The sequence below is a fragment of the Chiloscyllium plagiosum genome, unplaced genomic scaffold (assembly GCF_037043375.1).
Source record: "Chiloscyllium plagiosum isolate Xiang-an unplaced genomic scaffold, Cpla_swu_hap1 HiC_scaffold_34, whole genome shotgun sequence".
In the NCBI taxonomy this organism is placed as follows: Eukaryota; Metazoa; Chordata; class Chondrichthyes; order Orectolobiformes; family Hemiscylliidae; genus Chiloscyllium; species Chiloscyllium plagiosum.
Genome location: NW_028270172.1, coordinates 5778683 through 5802114, shown reverse-complemented (window position 1 = coordinate 5802114; position 23432 = coordinate 5778683). Strand labels below are relative to the sequence as shown.

General features: G+C 42.5%; 1 long non-coding RNA gene across 1 annotated transcript in view; it reads right to left on the bottom strand.

Annotated features, from left to right (window-relative positions):
* Nucleotides 1-1307: 1307 nt before the first annotated feature.
* Nucleotides 1308-23432, bottom strand: part of LOC148141113 (uncharacterized) — a 151080-nt gene continuing 128955 nt past the window's right edge. Inside the window, exon 2 of the long non-coding RNA XR_015752770.1 lies at nucleotides 1308-1467. This is a non-coding gene — a long non-coding RNA (uncharacterized LOC148141113). The remainder of the gene's footprint in view (nucleotides 1468-23432) is intronic.

The following is a 23432-nucleotide window of genomic DNA, read 5'->3' as shown; positions in this document are numbered from 1 at the left end:
CAAGGATGCCCTCACAAGAACGGGGTACGATGCTCAACTCATCGACCACCAGTTCCAACGTGCCACAGTAAGGAACCGTAATTACCTCCTCAGGAGACAGACACGTGCTGCAACTGACAGGGTACCCTTTGTTGTTCAGTATTTCCCAGGAGCTGAAAAATTACGCCATGTTCTTCGTGACCTACAACACATTATCAATGAGGATGAGCACCTCACCAAGACCTTCCCCACACCTCCACTACTTGCCTTTAAACCTCAAACCTCAAACAGATCGTTGTTCGTAGCAAGCTGCCCGGCTCTCAGGACAACTCCATACAACCCTGTCACGGTAGACACTGCAAGACATGTCAGAGTGTGGACATAGATACCACCATTACGCGTGGGGACACCTCCCACCTTGTACATGGCAGGTACTCATGTGACTCAGCCAACGTTGTCTATCTTATACGTTGCAGGCAAGGATGCCCTGAGGCATGGTACATTGGGGAAACTGAGCAAAGGCTACGACAACAGATGAATGGGCACCGCATAACAATCAACAAACAGTGGGGTTCCCTCCCAGTTGGGGAACATTTCAATGGTCTAGGACATTCAGCCTCGGACCTTCGGGTGACCATCCTCTAGGGTGGACTTTGGTTCAGGCAGCAGAGAAAATGGTCGAGCAGAGGCTGATAGCTAAGTTCGGTACCATAGGGAGGGCCTCAACCGGGACCTTGGGTTCATGTCTCATTAGAGGTGACCACCATTGCACTATACACACACACAGATATTCCTACACACACACATACACGCACACACACACAGGCACTCCTATACAAACATACACACGGACACACATACACACAGACACGCACACAGACACCCACACACACCCTTACAGACACACACACTCCCACATGCACCCCCTCACAGACTTAAGACACTCTACACTCACTACACACACACACATACACTTTCTCACACTCATAACCCCCAACCCAGAAGGTACACGCACACAGACAGACAGACAAACACCCACATGCACACATATATTTTGTGGGGTGAATTTGTACTTTTAGGGTTACATTGTACTTTGCTCAAAAACTGCATGAATTTATGTAAAACTCCGTTATCTCACTTTTTAGATTAGAATCAATCTAAACATCATGGCATAGACAGAGAACACAGGGGGCCAACACCTTCAACATATTGTCTAGCTATCACCATTGTTAACAGCTAACCCGAGAATGCAACTTTTTTAAAAAAAGGTTTTGTGATTTACACATGAAAGAAGTGAAACTATCACTGTATTCTAACAGATGAAAGGCTTAACAGACAATCAGTTTTTTAATGTATAATTTCAGTTACATCACACTGTAAATTTTTGCTATAAATTCTGTGTTACAATCGAGCCCTCCACTATCACCTGATGAAGGAGCGTCGCTCCGAAAGCTAGTGTGCTTCCAATTAAACCTGTTGGACTATAACCTGGTGTTGTGTGATTTTTAACTTTGATTTCTAGGAGAAAGTGAGTACTGCAGATGCTGGAGATCAGAATCAAGAGTGTGGTGCTGGAAATGCCCTGCAGCTCATGCAGCATCCGAGGAGCAGGAGAATCGACGTGTCGGGCATAAGCCCTAATGAAATGATTTCTGTCAATCTCAGCCAGGTCTGGTGCTACACCAAAGTACACAATTGTAAACTCCGATGGTGACGTATGAATGAACTTTATCAATAGTATATCAGATAAGAAGCATATGGGACTTGCCTGCAAGACACACACACTATGAAGGAAATTTTTTGCTCTCTGGTGATGATATTGGAGGTGGGCAATGCTGGAGGTGGACAAAGTATGACTGTCCTTTGATAGGTAAAATCTTTCCGTGTTTTGTTTCTGGGGAAGGTGTACTGGTGGCCTTGCCATCGCCCAATTAGCTTGGGTTGCCCTACCTTTTGAAAAGAGGCATTATGGATCATTGGAGAAAATGAGGTCTGCAGATGCTGGAGATCAGAGCTGAAAATGTGTTGCTGGAAAAGTGCAGCAGGTCAGGCAGCATCCAAGGAGCAGAAGAATCGACGTTTCGGGCATGAGCCCTTCTTCAGGCCCCACAATAAGATTCCACACATCATATCCATCAAGTGAAACATAAGTCATTGTTGTAGCCTGTGTGTTTTTTTAAACATGAATTGTTTGCAACCAGTAAGTCTATAAAATAAGAAATCCTGGTGCACGAATTACCCAGTTTGCTGAAAATTAAGTTAAATCATCCTCACTTAGATGCAAGAAAGCTCATTGTGAAAGACACTTGAATGGGGGTGGGCGGGGTGCACTGTCCATGACTAAGAATTTTAATTGCAAATATTATTGATGGATGAAGTGAGTGGGCAAAGATTTAGCAAATGCAGAACAGTATGGGAAAATGTGAAACAAGACAGAAATTGGTGGAGAAACCCAGTGGGAGTGGCAACATCCATGGAAAGAGAAACTGAAACAAGAGCAGAAATTTCTGGTAAAGATCAACAGGTCTGGCAGCATCTGTGACAAGAAATCAGAGATAATGTTTTGGGTCAGGTGACCTTTCCTCTTGACCCAAAATGTGAACCCTGCTTTCTTTCCACAGATGCTGCCAGATCTGCTGAGCTTTTCCAGTAATTTCTGATTTTATTTCTGATTTACAGCATCCACAGGTCTTTTGGTTTTTATGAGATGTAAACAGGGTTGTCAGTTCGAATCCAGTGACACATCTTCAGAAGTTGGAGGTTTGGATTAGGAGTTGGCTGGCTGGAAGAAGACAGAGGGTAGTAGTTGATGGTAAAGGTTCATCTTGGAGTGCCGTCACTAGCGGTGTTCCGCAAGGATCTGTTTTGGGACCATTGCTGTTTGTCATTTTTATAAATGACCTGGAGGAGGGGCTAGAAGGTTGGGTGAGCAAGTTTGCGGATGATGCGAAAGTCGGAGGAGTTATAGACAGTGAGGAAGGATGTGGCAGGTTACAGCGGGATATAGATAAGCTGCAGAACTGGGCAGAAAGGTGGCAAATGGAGTTCAATGTAGCTAAGTGTGAGGTGATTCACTTTGGTAAGAGTAATAAAAAGATGGGGTACTGGGCTAACGGTCGGATACTTGGTAGTGTGGGTGAGCAGAGGGATCTTGGTGTCCATGTACACAAATCTTTGAAAGTTGCCACCCAGGTAAATAGTGCGGTGAAGAAGGCATATGGCGTACTGGCTTTTATTGGTAGAGGAATTGAGTTCCGGAGTACTGAGGTCATGTTGCAGTTGTATAAGACTCTGGTGCGGCCGCATCTGGAGTATTGTGTGCAGTTTTGGTCGCCATACTATAGGAAGGATGTGGAGGCACTGGAACGGGTGCAGAGGAGGTTTACCAGGATGTTGCCTGGTATGGAAGGAAGATCGTATGAGGAAAGGCTGAGGCACTTGTGGTTGTTTTCATTGGAGAAAAGAAGGTTTAGGGGTGACTTAATTGAGGTGTATAAGATGATTAGGGGTTTAGATAGGGTCGACAGTGAGAATCTTTTTCCACGTATGGAGTCAGCTATTACAAGGGGGCATAGCTTTAAATTAAGGGGGGGGTAGGTAAAGGACAGATGTTAGGGGTAGGTTCTTTACTCAGCGAGTCGTGAGTTCATGGAATGCCCTGCCAGTAGCAGTGGTGGACTCTCCCTCATTATGGGCATTTAAGCGGGCATTGGATAGGCATATGGAGGATAGTGGGCTAGTGTAGGTTAGGTGGGCTTGGATCGGTGCAACATCGAGGGCCGAAGGGCCTGTATGCGCTGTATTCTTCTATGTTCTATGTTCTAGAACTGATACTGGCGAGGAAAAGGTGGCATTGATGACTGGTGTGGGGTTGGGGGTGAGGGGTGTATTGATAAGTGGAGACGGACCTCAGAAAGAGAGAGAGAGAGACAGATAGAGACAGAGATAGAGAATGATACTCATGGAGACAAAGGAATAGCCGACGGTAAGCCAGGGAAGGAGAAAAGCTGATAATGGGGTAATGAATAGGTATAAATGGATTGGGCAGTAGTGAAAGCAGTCCATATTATGACCAGGTCTGGGGTGTGGAGGTGGATAAAGGACAGGAAGAAGATATTCAGACACTAAAGTTATTGAACTCAGTATTAAGGTGCAGAGTCCTTGGGGAACGATGAAGCATTCAGGAATTTGAGATCAAGGATTTAGAATATTAAACAACTTCATAGAAGCATTTTTTCTTAATTTTCTTCAAGAATTCTACATAAAGTTTACTTTTACTTTCTTTTCTCCTTATTTATGACTTCTGTCATTAATTAAGGTGCCATGGATATGGCGACTTATTAAACGTTTCACTGTATTTTTTGTAAATACTCATGACAATAAATTGCTAGTCTATTCTGAAATGAGAACATATCTTTCTCAATTCAGTGCTGACTCACCTGCTATGAATATGCAACCTTTTCTGTTTCCATTTCCCATTTCCAGAGGTTGTGATTTTCCTCTTGTGTGTCTATAATTTGGTAAATATACAGGCTGGAGAGTAAGCTTACAATGTAAGATAATTGGCTTATTGGCGTGGCCGCTTTCCTACAGGTGTAATCCATCCCATTAACACAGGAATAGAAACTAAATAGTGACTCTTTCTATCCAATTATAGAAGTGTGTTGGAGGCAATTACTGTATAGTCAGCAGCCTAGACCCCTCTGTGTGAATACAGAAATTTCTCTCAATAAGCAGCAGGTCTCTAAAGAAAACAAGAATTACCAGACTCTAGGGGATATGGATCATTAAATGAGGAGGTACAAGACAAGGAAGAGAGAGGAGGAGACTAACAGTTTGGAATTGGGATCTACCAACGAGGACACCTTTTATCATGAGGCATTGTACTGAAGACTGATTTTCTTTGAAAGTTTTACAGAGTGAAAACTGGCTCACACTATATGTGGATCACATCAGGCAGGCAGCTCCAAGAATTGAATAGTGGGAATAGACCCAAGGTAGTGGAAGGGTTGGACCTGCTTCAGTAGCTTTGACAAAGGAGTAACAATACTGGCTTTGTCTGCTGGGTGGGTTCCTACATGACCAGAGAATATCACAAAATATACCCATTCCCAGATCAGCCACTTCAAAATCTAAACAAGAAGGTGCTGGTGCTGTTGGAAATGTCACTGGAACAGTAGCCCGGAGTCCCAAATCAGTGTTCTGGAAATTGATTCCTGATGAAGGGCTTTTGCCCGAAATATCGATTTTACTGCTCCTCGGATGCTACCTGAACTGCTGTGCTTTTCCAGTACCACTAATCCAGAATCTGGTTTCCAGCGTCTGCAGTCATTGTTTTTACCTTGGAAATTGGTGTGTCTACTAACTGTGTGGTTGCTTATAATTTTTGCCTATGCTGTCTTACATGCTGATACATAGACTTCCAGTTTCAATTGGGGTGGCACGATGGCTCAGTGGTTAGCACTGCAGCCTCACAGCACCAGAGTCCTAGGTTCGATTCCAGCCTTGGGTGACTGTCTGTGTGAAGTTTGCACGTTCTCCCCGTGTCTGCGTGGGTTTCCTCCGGGTGCTCCAGTTTCCTCCCACAGTCCAAAGATGTGCAGGTCAGGTGAATTGGCCATGCTAAATTGTGCATAGTGTTAGGTGCATTAGTCAGAGGGAAATGAGTCTGGGTGGGTAACTCTTCAGAGGGTCAGTGTGGATTTGTTGGGCCGAAAGGCCTGTTTCCACACAGTAGGGAATCTAACCTAATCTAAATAGATGCCATTGTGCATGGACCAAGGCTCCTGAGGAAGAATTGCTGGAGACATTGGTTCAAATCCCCCCGTGGCAGATGGTGGAATGTAAATTCAATGAAAAATTTAAAAATAAAAGTTTGTTTAAAGCTGACCATGTGCTGTTTGTCATAAATATCTATATTGTTACACTGAAGTCCTTTTAAAGAAGGGAATCCCCTGTCATTATCTGATCTGACCTGTATATAACTCTAGACCCACAGCAATGTAGGTTGACTTTTAACAGGATATGGAGGTGCCGGTGTTGGACTGGGGTGGACAAAGTCAGAAGTCACATGACACCAGGTTATAGTCCAACAGATTTGTTTGAAATCACAAGCTTTCGGAGCATTGCCCCTTCGTCAGGTGTAGTGAGAGAGAAGTGCAGAGGTGCAGAATGTATAGACAGAGAGATCAGTGGGTAACAAGATCAAAAGATTACACAAATGGTATGAGTGGCGTGTTAACAGGCTGAATAATAAGACACTGCAGGTGATCAAAAGTGTGAATAAAGTGTGAACAGCTGAATAGCGACTGAAGGGGATGACCTTGGAAAATGGTTACCTGACGATCAGAGGCTGAATATCCTTGACAGCTGAGATGTTCCCAGACTAGGAGGGAACACTCCTGTCTTGTTCAGGTAAGCGTCCGACAAGGCAGCCACCATGATAAACAACAACACAGAATCGCCGAGCAGAAACTGATAGCCAAGTTCCTTACATATGGAGACGGCCTCAACCATAATCTTGGGTTCATGTCGTGTTACATGTGATCCCACCACACTCTAAAATCTTCCTTACTGTCATGTTTTGTCACCATCACCTTGATAACTTGTCATGATCTCTCTACTTTAATTAATTTGCACAGTTTGGGATTAGTTGTTACTTTGGTTAGACCCTTGGCATGCAACTTTTATACCTATCATGTTATTCCAGCCATTTGCTTTGTCTTCAGCATCACCTTATTTTAATTTTTTTGTAATTATTTCTCTGCCGCAATTAATTGGATGATAGGTCATTCCCTTCACTTCCTATCATCGATCTCTCTGCCTGAAACCTGCACACTTTCCTTCACTTCCCTTGACGAAGGGGCAGCGCTCCAAAAGCTTGTGATTTGAAATAAACCCATTGGACTATAACATTGTGTCGTGTGACTTCTGACCTTGATTTTAACAGGCCTCTGTAATGGCCTAGACAATCACTCAGTTCAACCTCAATTCAAGATGGTCAATAAATAGTGGCCTAGTCACTGAGGCCTGTATTCCAAAGAAAAATCCTCATCTGTGCGATCCAACTTTGAAAACTTTTACATATTAATTCTAAAATAATATCCGCAATTTATGAAAACAGGACTTTTGAATAAAACAGCATTGTTTGGAATGTGGACATTGCAAAGATGAAAAAAGACAAAAGTTCATTCTGCTCCCCTTTACTATCTTGGTAGTTACACTAAACAACAGCAATTAAATTGTTAACCAATTATACCAACTGATCTTTACAATAATGTTTACAAAGAGCTACGTTTCAGTGGGAAAATAGATAAAAGGCATTGCCAGATAACAGATACAATTTTAAAAATGGGTGAGAATTGAGACCACTAGGGATGAATGTACACACGCCTTTAAAGACTTCAGGACAATTTGAGACTGCTCTTTTAAACAAAAAAAGCATTTAACTTTCTGAATAAAGACAGAGTAGAAAAGCAAGAAGTTTTATAAAACACTGGCAAAGTCTTCAGCTAGAGTAGAGTGTTCAAATCTGAGCACTACACCTTTGGTAAGATGCCAAGGTTTTGAACAAAGTATAGAAGGGTAGCTGGGGTAAGGGACTCCAGGTGGAGAGATGGCAGACGCTTGGACTGGTCTCTTTAGAGCAGGGAAGGCAAAGAGGAAATTTGGTAGAGGTACTCAGAATCTAAACATTGTTGCTGAACAAAGAGACTTTGGAGTGCAGGTTCATAGCTCCTTGAAAGTGGAGTCGCAGGTAGATAGGATAGTGAAGAAGGCGTTTGGTATGTTTTCTTTTATTGGTCAGAATATTGAGTACAGGAGTTGGGAGGTCATGTTGCGGCTGTACAGGACATTGGTGAGACCAGTGTTGGAATATTGCGTGCAATTCTGGTCTCCTTCCTATTGGAAAGTTGTAAATAAACTTGAAAGGGTTCAGAAAAGATTTACAAGGATGTTGCCAGGGTTGGAGGATTTGAACTATAGGGATAGATTGAATAGGCAAGGGTTGTTTTCCCTGGAGTGTCGGAGGCTGAGAGGTGACCTTATAGAGGTTTATAAAATTATGAGGGACATTGACAGGATTAATAGACAAAGTCTTTTCCCTGGGGTCAGGGAGTCCAGAGCTAGAGGGCATTGTTTAGGGTGAGGGGGAAAGCTATAAATGAGACCAAAGGGGCAACGTTTTCACGCAGAGGGTGGTACATGTATGCAATGAGCTGCCAGAGAAAGTGGTGGAGGCTGGTATAATTGCAACATTTAAAAGGCATCTGGATGGGTATATGAACAGGAAGAGTTTGGAGGGATATGGGCCGGGTGCTGGCAGGTGTGACTAGATTGGGTTGGAATATCTGGTCGACATGGACAAGTTGGACTGAAGGGTCTGTTTCTGTGCTGGACATCTCTATGACTCTATGACTCTAATAAGTGGAGAATGGTTGATTTATTTCGTGGGAGGGTTAGTTGGATGGGAACACAGATTTAAGGTGAATGGCAGTAGAATCAGAGATTTGAGAAACCTATTTTACACTAGGCATTATTGACCAGTAAAGTACTATATGAAATCGTAATTGCAAAAAAAATGATTGAGCTAATACCTGGATGGAGAAATAAATATTGGGTGAGAGATAAGAACAGGAGAGTGGGATGATTGGAAAGCTTGACCAAGAGCTAGCACCACTATGCTGTGCACCTTTTCACACTTTATCTTCTAGAAGTCTGTAAGTAGACCGAGCCGAGGTGAGGAAAGTCCCCAGGGTAGGGCAGCTTTGAGAAACCATCAATTCAAATCTACCTATTCCTCCCAAACTTGATCCACTCCTCACAGGCCATGTCTTAAATTACTCTAACACAATATATTATTTTCTGAAATAAATTTAATCTGTTTTTGAATGAATCAATTTTAAACACATTTCATTATTCCTTCAAAGGCATAGAGTCAAAGCGCTATGCAGTATGGAAACAGACCTGTTGGTCCAACTTGTCCATGTCGACCAGATATCAATCAAGTCCTATTTGCCAGCACTTGGCCCGAATCTGTCTAAACCCTTCCTATTCATATACCTATCCAGATACTTTTTAAATGTTGTAATTGTACCATCCTCTACCACTTCCTCTGGCAGCTCGTTCCATGCACGCACCACCTTCTGTGTGAAAAAGTTGCCTCTTAGGTCTCTTTTAAGTCTTTCTACTCTCACCCTAAACCTATGCCGTCTAGTTTTGGACTCCCCCACTCCAGGGAAAAGACCTTGCCTATTTGCCATATCCATGCCCCTCATGATTTTATAAATCTCTATAACGTCATTCCTCAACCTCCAACACTTTATTGAGGACTTGTTTAATTTCATATTGCTTTAACTACTCCACGTTCTGTCATTAATTTTTTTTTTAGATGAGCTGTGGATGTAGAACATAATGTTTAAGACTTCTGTTATTGACTGAACTTGCTCTGATGTGTTTCAAATTTGCACTAACAATGACAGTGGCATTGGGTCACAACCACATGTGCCAAGATTCAGGGAGTGTGGAAATCCAGTCTGTGCTTTCGGCCTATTCTTTCTTTCTACCCTTTTAAGAGTTCCTACAGTGGCCAAAGACCTTGGTGACAATACAAGAAATTGGTGAGACCACACCTGGAGTATTGTGTGCAGCTTTGCTCTCTCTACTTAAGGTCGGATAGACCAGCCATAGAACAGAGATGGACCAGGCCCGTACTGGGGATGGCAGGATTGTCCGAATTCAAATAGATTGGTTCAACTGGATCTGTATTCACTAGGATTTAGAAGGATGAGAGGGGATCTGATTGAATTGTATAATGGTTGAACAGGATTGAATAGACTAGACACAAGCAGGTTATTTACCTGGGGAGTCCAGAACCACGGGAAACACTCTCAGGTTCTGGGCTAGTTCAACATAAGTCTGAACTGAGGAATTAGAATCCCTATTGTGTAGAAACAGGCCCTAACAACTCCACACCAACCCTCTGAAGAGTACCCTACCCAGACCCATTCCCCTACATTTACCCCTATCTCATGCACCTAACCTATACATCCCTGAACACTATGGGCAATTTAACATGGCCCATTCATCTAACCTGCACATCTTTCGATTGTGGGAAGCAACCCACACAGACACAGGGAGAACATGCAACCTTCACACAGACAGTCACCTGAGGTTGGAATTGAACCTGGGTCCCTGGTGCTGGGAGGCAGCAGTGCTAACCACAGAGCCATCGTGCCGCCCCCAAATTCTTTTCTTTGAACAGAAGGTGGTCAACCTGTGCATTCCCTACCAAGACCAAGTCTGTGAGTATATTCAAAAATGTGCTAGATCTTGTTTAGGTGATAAAGTTTGAAGGTCTATAGGGAAGAAACAGGGGTATGGAACATTGAGATAGAGGATCAGCCAAGAATTTAGTAAATAGTGGAGTAGGTTTGAAGAGATGAATGGACTGCTTGGTTTCTCTCTTTTCACTAACAATGGTGGAATTACCCAGTCGGTCAATCATCATTAATGAAGTCTTTGCAATGCTCTTCAGATTTAATCTAGTGTTCTGTGGAAGGATCCCAACAGAAACATCAACGTCTTTTCCTGCAGGTATGGACTCAGAAAAGATGCATTGCCTTCCACCATGAGAAAAGTTGGTAACAATCCAAGCCCAAACTGAACCAACAACAGTACATCTTGACTGATATTCATGGTAAACATTTTCTCCCAATCTCTTTCACAGCTCCATTGGCTTCCCCTCAGGACTCTCACGGCCTTTTAAATCCCTGAGAGAGAATGTACTTTGCTCTTGGATTTGCTGTTAATCATTTATTCTAGGACTTGCCACCCCACCCCATTAATTTTGTAATCTAATTATCTCTCAACAGTCAATGAAATCACTTTGAAATTAACTCTATTGTGCAGTCCCTGTAGAAATTAAAGATGAACAAAACAATGACATTTTCCTGATGTATCGAGAAGACAGTTCAATTATTGCTTAAGATTTACAAGAAGAATTATTTCATTTCAGTTTGTCTGATTGGTTTGAAGGTGTGTATTAACAAAGAGCTCCACCTTGTGGGAATATGAAATTATTACGCTAGAAAGATAAGCTGCTGTTTTGAATCGGCGAAAGTGTTTTGCTGCTTACACCATTTTACAGCCAATACCAACCCCGGGCTGTCTTTGAAAATGATTCTCACATCACAGTTTTTGATTGGAGCTGCAGTTTGCCCAACGCAGAGGCTTAGTCTCTCTCACATCTACTCAATGTGTACAGTGAGAAGTTTATCCATCGCCAGTTACAGCACTTACTTAGATACAAAGTTTCTAGGCACAACTTGGGCGGCACGGTGGCACAGTGGTCAGCACTGCTGCCTCACAACGCCAGAGACCCGGGTTCAATTCCCGACTCAGGCGACTGACTGTGTGGAGTTTGCACATTCTCCCCGTGTCTGCGTGGGTTTCCTCCGGGTGCTCCGGTTTCCTCCCACAGTCCAAAAAATATGCGGGTCAGGTGAATTGGCCATGCTAAATTGCCCGTAGTGTTAGGTTAAAGGGATAAATGTAGGGGTATGGGTGGGTTGCGCTTCGGCGGGTCGGTGTGGACTTGTTGGGCCGAAGGGCCTGTTTCCACACTGGAAGTAATCTAATAATCTAATCTAAAAAACTTCTTTAGTTACAAGAGTTTAGACAGTATAGAAGTGAACAAGAAATGCCAGCATCATGCTGTGGGGTCTGTTGTACATTTTCCAGAGACTTGGACTGTATTCTCTTCACATTAACTTTAAGCAAATGGTAGAAATTGAGCAAGTGACACCAATAGGATACCCTGACATATTTAACTTTGACCCAAAAATGTTACTCACAGAGTAACATGCATTAGTAAATGATGACCATAAAAAGTTCTATTTTATGATATTACATGAAGCAATGGTTGTGAAAAGGTTGATGTTGAAGACTGCATGAAGCTCCACCCAATCTGACAATGTGACAGTCTTCAATAAAAAAATGGGGAATCCAGCTGTCGATCCCAAGGGAGGTGGAGGACATTTCATTGCTGATACATAATTGCCTTTGTAATTATTCTAGTTAGCTAATGTAACTTGTACCAATTGCTGTCAGGAATAATTTGCATCTTGTGATTAAAACAAGTGCCTCTTCTTGCTCAGGTTCACTAGTGGATTATCCTTTACCACTTACAACTACACAGGCCTTTGGAGTCAAGATAACAATGAAAATTGGAAATCACACAACACCAAGTTATAGTCCAACAGGTTTAATTGGAAGCACACTTGCTTTCGGAGCAACGCTCCTTCATCAGGTGATTGTGGAGGGCTCGATCATAACAGATCGAGCCCTCCACAATCACCTGATGAAGGAGCGTCGCTCCGAAAGCTAATGCGCTTCCAATTAAACCTGTTGGACTATAAGCTGGTGTTGTGTGATTTTTAACTTTGTACACCCCAGTCCAACACCGGCATCTCCAAATAATGAAAATTGGGGTAGTCATTACCTAGTAGTGCTTGATTATGGTTTTGCGTTTGCTTCCAGCAAGATGTTTTACCTGATGAGGCAGTTCTTAGGTTATTCCTCATAACTTAAGAAACGTGGAAAGGATATTATAGGAATGCAAAAGCTAATAGACATTTATTACCATAAACTATTAGATAATAATATTAAAACCTCCAGATACAGATGTCCCTGCAACAGCCATTCACCAATACCGATCCAAACTAGAGACTCAGACAGACACCCGAAGACCATGGCAAGGACTGAATGACTTTACAGGTTCTACAAAGAGACAGTGCAAGATAGCAGACAATGACACATCCCACCCAGATCATTTCAACGCCTTCTATGCTCACTTTGGGCAGAATTTCGGCGGAGAGGTAACACCTATTACGACAAGTCCTGACGAACCTATCCCAACAGTCACTGCATCAGAGTCAGATCAGTTTTCCTTTGTGTGAATCCAAGGAAAGCAATGGTACCAGACGGAGTACCAGGTCGTGCGCTCAGAGCACGCGCAGATCAACTGACAGAGTCTTCTCAGGCATCCTCAACCTCTCCCTGTACTAGTCCACTGTCCCTGCCTGTTTAAAGAGGGCCAACATCATCCCTGTGCCTAAGAAGGCTCATGCAGCATGTCTCAATGACTACCGCCCAGTGGCTCTAACCTCAGTGGTCATGAAGAGCTTTGAAAAGCTGGTCAAGACATTAACCAACTGCAGCCTCCCCACTACTCTTGACCCACTCCAATTTGCCTATCGGACCAACAGATTCATGTCAGATGCCAGATCACTTGCCCTTCACTCTGCCCTAGTACAGCTTGACACCAAGAACAGCTACGTAAGAATCCTACTCATTGACTACAGTTCAGCCTTCAACACTAATATCCCCTCGAGACTGATTACTAAAGTTAGTGATCTCGGACTAAGCCCCACTCCCTGCAACTGGATCCTTAGTTTTCTCACCCACAGGCCACAATCAGTGAAGATTGAGGACAATGTTTCATCCTCACTTACACTTAACGTGGAGCCCCTGTGCATAATCAGCCCCCTACTGTACTCACTGTAAACCCATGACTGCGTCACCAAATACCAGACTAATGCCATTTACAAGTTCGCTGATCACACCACCATAGTTGGTTGAATCTCAGATGGTGACGAAACAGACTACAGACAGGAGGTGGAAGACATGGAAAAATGATGCACTGAGAACAACCTAGCTCTCAATGCCGGCAAAACCAAGGAACTCATTATTGACTTTTGGCAGGATGTTACTCATGACCCCCTGCACATTAACAGCACAGAGGTTGAAAGAGTGGAGAGTGTCAACTCATGGGAGTGGTCATCCATAACAGGCTTTCTTGGACTCTTCGTGTGGACACACTGGTTACAAAGGCCCAACAATGCCTCTTCTTCCTCAGGCAGCTGAGGAAATTTGGCATGACGGCGAATCCCGTTGCCAACTTTTATAGGTGCGCCATCGAGAGCATTCTGTTTGGATGTATCACTACCTGGTATGGCAACTGTACCATTCAAGATCGGAGACGGTTACAGAGAGTGGTGAACTCAGCCCGGACAATCACAAAGGCCAACCTCCCATCTACAGAATCCATCTACCAGGCCCGCCGTCAAGGAAAGGCCGCCAGCATTCTCAAAGATCCATCCCACACCGGCAATGTCTTTCTACAACCTCTACCATCGGGGAGAAGGTACAGAAGCCTGAACACATGCACCAGCCTGTATCGCAACAGTTTCTACCCTACTGTTGTTAGAATACTGAATGGACTCACAAAATCTTAACATTCGCCTGTACCTGTATTTTTGTTTTTGCTGCTGTTTACCTATTGCTTAGTATTTATGCTACTTAACTCTGTGATCTATCTGTGTTGCTTGCAAGACAAAGTTTTTCACTGTGCCCCGGTACACATGACAATAAATTCAATTCAATTCATTAAATAAGCTACAAGGTTACGAAAGAGTTAGGCTTCCAGTAGAGTGTCATGCTTCAAGATAAGATGAAGTGCGAGATCTTTCTGTCTTCACATACGTGCTATGATACAATCACAATATCATGACCATATCTGTTAAAGGCAACCTGGCAAAATGCCAATGAGATATAACTTGACAAGGCCTGTAAGCATGTGATGAGACTGTAATAGCTTCATGCAAGGTTACTCACAAGCTGTAAATAAGAATATCAGGAACAGAGGGAGCAGGAGTAAAGCAGACAGCCCCTTATGCTTGCACCGCCATTCAAAGTAGTCATGGCTGATCAGGAATCTGAGCTCCAATTCCTCACCCAATCCCATATCCCTGCATTCCCTTACAAATCAAAATAAACTATTGATCTTTGTCTTGAACGATAAAAGGTAAAGGCAGAGAGTTCCAAAGATTTGCAATTCTGAGTATGTAATTTCTCTTCATCTCAACCCTATCCTCTCATCTAAGACTGCACACCTGTGTTATGTAGATTCTCCAACCAAGAGAAGCCACCTTTTAAAATCCAACCTTTCCAAGGTTCTCAAAACTCATAAAGTTCACTGCAATGATCTCTCATTCTTCTGCTTTCCAGAGAGTTTATCCTCATTCTATTACAATTCTCCAAATAACATATACCGTCCATTCTGCAAATCAATCCAATGAAGGTTTGTAGCATGGTAATTTTGTCCTTCCTAAAGTAGTGACTGAATCTTTGCACAGTACATCAGATATGGTCTTACTAAAGTTCTACACATTTACAGCAGGACTGAAATAAGTGAGTGTCAAAAATTGTGGTACTGGAAAAGCACAACAGGTCGGGCAGCATCCAGGAGCAGGAATAATTCCTGATGAAGGGCTTAGGCCCGAAACATTAACTCTCCTGTTCCTCAGATTTGGAGGTGCCGGTGTTGGACTGGGGTGCACAAAGTTAAAAATCACACAACACCAGGTTATAGTCCAACAGGTTTAATTGGAAGCACTAGCTTTCGGAGCGACGCTCCTTCATCACCTCAACCACCTGATGAAGGAGCGGCGCTCCAAAACCTAGTGCTTCCAATTAAACCTGCTGGACTATAACCTAGTATTGTGTGATTTTTAACTCTGCTTCTCGGATACTGCCTGATCTGCTGTGCTTTTCCACTGTCACACTTTTCGATTCTGATCTCCAGCATTTGCAGTCCTCACTTTCTCTGAAATAAATGAGCATTTAATTGGGGAACTGCATACTCTCGCTGCTCTATATGTTTCACTACCTTTCAGGACTTACAGCCAATTAAGTTTTATTGTAAAGATTTATTTTAGCTAGTAGTTATAGTTGAAAAAAAAAATCCAAATACAACACTGCCCAATGAAAACACGGGAATGTACAAGGTAACATGTTTAGAACATTAAAGTAAATTAATTTGATGTCAATATTTTATTAGGTAGGCGATGCAGTATTTATATGTTCAACCGATTGTAAACATTCACTTATAGTTTGAGGCAGATGCAGAATTGAATAATTTAGTCCGTATAGTCAGCATAGACTGAAGTTACACATCGGGACCCTGCAGAATCCCTCACTGCAGCTGAAACCATGGGAATTACTCAGGAAATTGATACTGCCCCATAACTTGAGGCCTTGCTAAGTGACCTGGCGCCTTCACCCTTCTTATCTTGCTGACAACTGCACCCCCACCTACACCCTCCTGGCACAATGAGTGCACATTTGACCTTATACAGGAGCTACCAGATTGAGTATCTAGTTCTGTTGTTGGACATTTAAAATCACAGAACATAACAACTAGTGCCATAATAAAACAAAGAACAGCAGAGATCTGATATAAACACAGAAATTGCTGGAGAAACTCAGCAAGCACTATCTGTGAGAAGAAAGCAGAGGTAACATTTTGAGTCTAAAATATTAAAAGGGGAGTTGGGGCGGGAGTGACAAAGTCAGTGGATTAGTAAAAATCGAAAGAACTGCGAATGCTGTAAATCAGAGACACAAACAGACATTTTTGGAACCGCTCAGTAGGTTTGGCAGTACCTGGGGAGAGAAATCAGAGTTAACGTTTCAGGTCGAGTGAGCATTCCTCAGAACTGATGGTAATCGGTAGTTGGTAACTAATAGTAACCATCAGTTCTGAGGGAGGCTCACTCGACCCAAAACGTTAACTCTGATTTCTCTCCACAGGTACTGCCAGATATGCTGAGCTTTTCCAGCAATTTCTGTTTTTTGTCAGTGGGTTGGTAATCTGGAGTTCCAGTCCTTCTGCAGGTTTTGGGACATGAGCTCAAATGGCGAAATGTAGTTGCAAAAATGACTTGCGATTAAAAGCTATTCTAACAGCACCTATGTTGATTCTTGTAAAAACCCATCTGGTTCACTAATATTCATCAGGGAAGAAAATCTGCCATCCTTACCTAGCCTGGCCTACATGTGACACCAGATCCACAGTAATGTGGTTGATACTTGCTGCTTTCTGCAGCGATCCTAGCAATCCCTCAATGGGCAATTGGGAATGGGGGTTAAATGCTGGCCCAACCAGAGACATCCGCATCCCATGAATATATGATAACCTAAATGGGACTTGATTTTGATGTGACCTCTGGGTTTGAGGATTGCTGGACAGGTTCACAACAGATGGTCCCTGTCCAGGAATCTTCAGCACAGAAAAAGACAACTGAAGGTAGGTGGATAATTTTTAATCTGATCTAAGTCATAAATAGATCTGATCAAAGAATGGTTTGTTTGAGTCAAATGTCACAGAATCTTTAAAGTTCTTTTTAACATATTTATTGTTTCCTGGCATGTAGGACATCATTGGCTGTTTGTTGACCATCTCCAATTGCCCTTTGACAAGGGAGTGGTGAGCCACCTTCTTCAACCACTACAATGGATGTGGTGGAAGTCCACCTGTGGAATAAGGGAAGCTCAGTATTTCTTATATGTTAGTTCCCAGTGACCACAACTTCTCAAAGCATTGTAGTTCAAACTTGAAAACATTTAATGATTTATCTTGGAGTTAGTATCTTGGCATAAAACATGAAGGAAATAGATGGTGCAAACAAACTTCCCAAAAGAATTTGAAGTTACAACCATAAACTAATGTAAAACAGCTGTTTTTGCCTTCTCCCATTGTGTTCAAATATATTGCGGAGACCACACCTAGCACATGGTGTGCAGTTCTGGTCTCCTGAGTTGAGGAAGGATGTTTTAGAAGTGTAACAATAGTTTACCAGATTGATTCCTAAGATGGAGGAGAAAGTGAGGTCTGCAGATGCTGGAGATTAGAGCTGGAAATGTGTTGCTGGAAAAGCGCAGCAGGTCAGGCAGCATCCAGGGAACAGGAGAATCGACGTTTCGGGCATAAGCCCTTCTTCAGGAATGAGCCCTCATTCCTGAAGAAGGGCTTATGCCCGAAACGTCGATTCTCCTGTTCCCTGGATGCTGCCTGACCTGCTGCGCTTTTCCAGCAACACATTTCCAGCTGATTCCTAAGATGCCAGGACTGATATACAAGGAGGAGCTCAAAAGAATGAAAAGGGATATCACGGAGTTGCAAACATTTGTAAAGGACTAGACAGGATAGGTGCAGAAAATTTGATCCCAATAACCAGGAAGTCCAGAACTAGGGGGCACAGTCTAAGGATGTGTGTTAAACTATTTGGGACTGAGTAAAGGACAAATTTCTTCACCCAGAGAATCACGAGTCTGTGGAATTCTCTGATACAGAAAGTTGTTGAGGCCAAAATATTGTATGATTCAAGAAGGATTTGGATATAGCAAATGGGACTAAAGAGAGCAAAACATAAAGAGGAAAAGCAGGAACAGGCTATTGAGTTGAATAATCAGCCATGATCATAATGAATTGCAGAGCAGGCTCTTATTTTCTATGTTTCTATCCAAAGAGTTGTTTTCAGTAAACAAGTGTCAGTGTCACTCTGCAACAATCAGCAAGCCTTGTCCCATAACCAGACAGTCCTACATTGTTTGAGCCCCATTGTGCATCTCTCAGCTAGGCTTCCTCCTGTCACAGCAGTAGAGATCTCTTCCACAAGTAAGTGGAACACAAGTAACAAGAGAAAAGAACAGTAGGTTTGATCCATCTGACCCTCTATTAGAGAGCTAGTGTTTAGAAGTGAATGGGTAAGTCACACTCTTTCCTGAAAGACTTTGATTGGTGTTTGGCCAATCTCACTTAGTGATACCTTTATTTAAATTGCTGGTTATTGAACAGCCCTGTGGGGTTAGAGTTAGATTTGTTGGTTTGTGATTAAACTTCTTGGTTTGGAGTTAGATATGCTGATTGCACATTAGACATGTTAATTCTGATGAGACCTATTAGTTTATAATTAGACTTGCAGGTTAAACTTGTTGGCTTATAGTTAGACAAGCAGATTACAAATTAGATCTGTTAATTACAATTAGACTTGTTGGTTTATAATTCTTGTTGTTGGAATTATACAGACCATACAGATTAAATATTACACATGTCAATTATGATGAGGCTTGCTGGTTTATAATTGGATTTGCTGGTTAAACTTGTTGGTTTATAGTCAGATCCCCGATAGAAGAGGATAGTTTTTTATATATACACGGTACCAGGCAGGAATACTGAATGTTTTGAAAATTGAAGAGAATTTTGAAGCTAAACACAGCAACGTCATTCATTATCCAATGAAACGTACAGTACATTGACTGGTTATTCTGGTTAGCACCATGATAGCACAAACTGCCGTTCTCAGTTATGGGATCATTCACAAATACAGGCCACAAAACCTACAATATTCCAGCTAAAGAGTTCAGCAATGTTTCTGTCTGAATAATGAGTGAAGGCTAATTAGATTTTGCTTCAAATTGATTCTACCCTCTTTGCTGATTGCACAAAACTGACAGTTAGAATTTAGATTTATAAAAGCTGCATATTTTAAAACAAGTTTTCCATTTTGCTTTATAGAATGCTAGATAGGTGTCACTGATACTGGACAATTACTTGAATTGTTCTTCCGAACATCCACTAAAGCACATTTTAATACAGGCATCAGCTTCCTTGTTCACTGTCAGCTTTCAGCTCATTGAAAGGTTTGCGGGAGCTCATAAAACTCCCCTGTTGTGTAGATTAACCACCTTATGAACTGCTGTTGGACAGTTATAGCCATCTCCTGCAGACTCTTAATCAGACTGCAAATTCTTCAACTACTTCACGCTGACCTTCAAGACAGAAGCATAAAATCATGGAAACAAGAAGAATCCATTGCTTCTAAATTAATTAATGGTGTCATTGATATAATCCTGCAGGAAAAATGTTGCACAAACAGTAAACTTATCAAATTATAATTGGAATAAAGACTCTAAATCTCTGAAGGGATTTCCTCTGGTTTCCTGTACAGAGAGTTATAGAGGCCCCGCCAGAGTGCTTTTACTTATTCTTCAGTGGGATGTGGGCATTGCTGGCTGGGCCAGCATTAAGTTGGTGATGTGTTGCCTTCTTTAACAGTGTTGTCAGTAGACCATAATAGTTAGTGAGGGAGATACAGTATTTTGACCCTGAGACACTGAAAGAAATGCTTGTTGGTCCGATTACGAAAGAACTTGACCAAACAAAACAAAGAAATGCTTGCATTTGTGTAGCACCTTCCACAACTTTGCAACATCCCAAAAGCACTTTACAGGGAATGAAATATTGAAACAGTGTAAGCACTGTGGAAATGTAGGACACAATGGTCTTGATGGGCTGAATAGCCTAATGTTTGCTGCTATGTCCTATGGTCTTAACAAGGTAGCCAACATGTACATAGCAAGATCCCACAAACAGCAATGTTGGCTGAGAGACAAACGTTGGTCAGGACATTGGAAATAACACCTTTCCTATTCTTCAAGATAGTGACAGGGAATCTTTTTACATGAACCTGAGATGGCAGCCAGGAACTCATTTTGACATTTCATCCAACAAAAAGCCCCTCTGACTCAGCTGCATTCCCTTAGTGCTGCTCTGGAGAGTAGGCCCAGATTTATCCTGCTCACCGGCATCATTTTGACAATGTCTGACCCAATGAGAATTCCACAGGGTGATGGTGTTTAGTGGATGTGGGTGAGACAGGAAACTGCCTGGCCCAGGGGTGTTGGCTCTGTGTCATAGGAAAGGTCAGCACTGAGGAGAAAGAGCCAGTTGTTTTGCTAAATTCAGATTATGGAGGCTGAGGAGAGAAGCTGAGGCTCCTGAAAACTTTATTGCTTGTACACAACGTTTTTTTTCAAATTTTCAGATCACCTATCACCTGGGGCAGCAACACTTGTAGGTGCCAGGGCCAGCCAGAGGTAGGGTCTGCTAATGTTGGCACTGATGGAAAACATGATTCTTGATCACGTAGTCTCCTACAACCTTGCAGAGATTCCAGACACGGTAGATCGCACAATGCAGTTCCCTCTACCCAAATGATTCCCTCAAAATTTCACCAAGAACTCCTGGCTTTGGGGGTGAGGGTTTATTGGATGTGAAGTTGGATGACAGTATAAACCCATCCAGAGATTGATGCCCTGCTTACCCAGTCTTCCTCTCACTGTCCCCAAACATACCCAGTGCAAAGCATCAACAGCTGAAACAATACATGTCAGTGGAGCCTAGTCTTCAATTGTTGTGTCCTTGTTAATTAGCAAGAGGGGCACAATCCTAATGGGAGGAGTTGGGGCAGGAGCAAAGAGTCTTGGGCACATAGTGTGCATAGATCATTGAAGGTGGCAGGACAAGTGGAGAGAGCAGTGAATGAAACATACAGATCTTTTCAGTTGGACAGAGAGTCCAAGATGATGTTAAACTTGAAGAAGATGCTTACGAGACTTCAGTTGAAGCTTCAGTTCCATTAAGCCATGGATGGAAGATCAGATGGAGTCAAAGTCAGAGTTCCTGTCCAGGTTGTATCAGAGAGGTTGTGACAGGAAACAAACAGGTGTAGGCCATTTAGCCATCTGAGCTTGCTCTGCCTTCAGTATGATTGTGGCTGATCATCCAACTTCATACCCTGTTCTGAGGAAGGGTCTCTCAACCTAAAATGTTAACTCTGATTTCTTTCCATAGCAATTTCCATTTTTGTATGTGATTTACAGTTCTTGTGGTTTTGTACCCCGTTCTCACAACCCCCCACATTCTTTGGTCCCTTTAGCCCTGAGTACCAGACCTTTAGCCCTCTTGAAAATATTCAATGCTTTTTTGGAGTCAACTGATTTCTGTGTTAGTGAATTCCATTAATTCACCACTCACTGGCTGAAAATATTTCTCCTTATCTCAATCCCAAATGATCCCAAGACGGTAACCCCTGGTTCTGAAATCACCAGACTTTGGGAACATCTTTCCTGAATTTACTCTGTCTAGGCCTATGTGAACTTGGTAGGTTTCTATTAAATCCTCCCTTATTCTTCCAAATTCTAGTAAATATTGTTGTAACTAATGACCAGTCCTACTATCCCAGACATCAAACTAGTAAACCTTCCTTCAACTTCCACAATAGCAAGAACATCCTTCCCCAGATAAGGAGAGTAAAGCTGCACACAATATTTCTAGGTGTAGTCTCACTACCTTCGCTATTAGCACGTCAAATAACCAAAGCAGACGCTTAGGTTGAGGACAATGATTGATACTTGTATAAAACAATAAAACAACCAAAATACATGACAGGAGGATAAGCAAAACAATGGACACTGTGCCACAGAAGTCACATGACTGGATGAGGTTGGTTAAGGAGGAAAAAGTGTTAAAGATTTGAAAGTGAAATCTTTACTTCCCACTTGAAGAAAAGTACTTTTGTCACAATCCCCAGAAAATAGAAAGTAAATATTCTCCAAGCAGGGATTTATTTTTTGTTTTCTCTTTATTCGAGAATATCTGTCCTCGCTTCCCTGTAAATTGCCAATAAGATAATGTGACATTGAAATTTCCTCTGGTGTATTTCTGCCCTGGGGAAGTGATAGTAATCAGTAGTGGGAGGTCTGGCTTAGTGCATCCTCTTGGGAACACTGTGACGAATCACAGTGCTCAGATTCACTGTCCTTAATAACAACCTCAACCCGTTAATATAGTACAGACGAATTGAGATTTTCTTACTACAGCATCAGTCAGTCAGTCAGAGATTTGTGTCTGTGTGTGTGTGTGTGTAAAACTTGAGTCTTCAGAGCAAGAAAAGGCCATTTGGCCCTTCAATCCTGCTAAACATTCACTGACATCATGGTTGATCTGATGGTGAGCTCAACCCCAATTTCCCATCTTTTCCTTGACTCCCTTGTCTACTAACAATCAATGTCACAGCTGACACTTCCTTTGAGGCAAAATAATTAATTCCAGAGGATAAAGGGGCAGTGAGAGCTGAGATGTGTTTCTATTGAGTTTGTGCAGTCTGGCCTCTTCATGTCATATATCATTTTACAAAGCTGTTGTGGTTTTGTTAGCCGAGCTGGGAATTTGTGTTGCAGATGTTTCGTTCCCTGTCTAGGCGATATCCTCAGTGCTTGGGAGCCTCCTGTGAAGCGCTTCTGTGATCTTTCCTCCGGCATTTGTAGTGGTTTGAATCTGCCGCTTCCGGTTGTCAGTTCCAGCTGTCCATTGCAGTGGCCGGTATATTGGGTCCAGGTCGATGTGCTTGTTGATTGAATCAGTGGATGAGTGCCTGCCTCTAGGAATTTCCTGGCTGTTCTCTGTTTGGCTTGTCCTATAATAGTAGTGTTGTCCCAGTCAAATTCATGTTGCTCGTCATCTGCGTGTGTGGCTACTAAGGATAGCTGGTCATGTCGTTTCGTGGCTAGTTGGTGTTCATGGATGCAGATCGTTAGCTGTCTTCCTGTTTGTCCTATGTAGTGTTTTGTGCAGTCCTTGCATGGGATTTTGTACACTACATTAGTTTTGCTCATGCTGGGTATCGGGTCCTTTGTCCTGGTGAGTTGTTGTCTGAGAGTGGCTGTTAGTTTGTGTGCTGTTATGAGTCCTAGTGGTCACAGTAGTC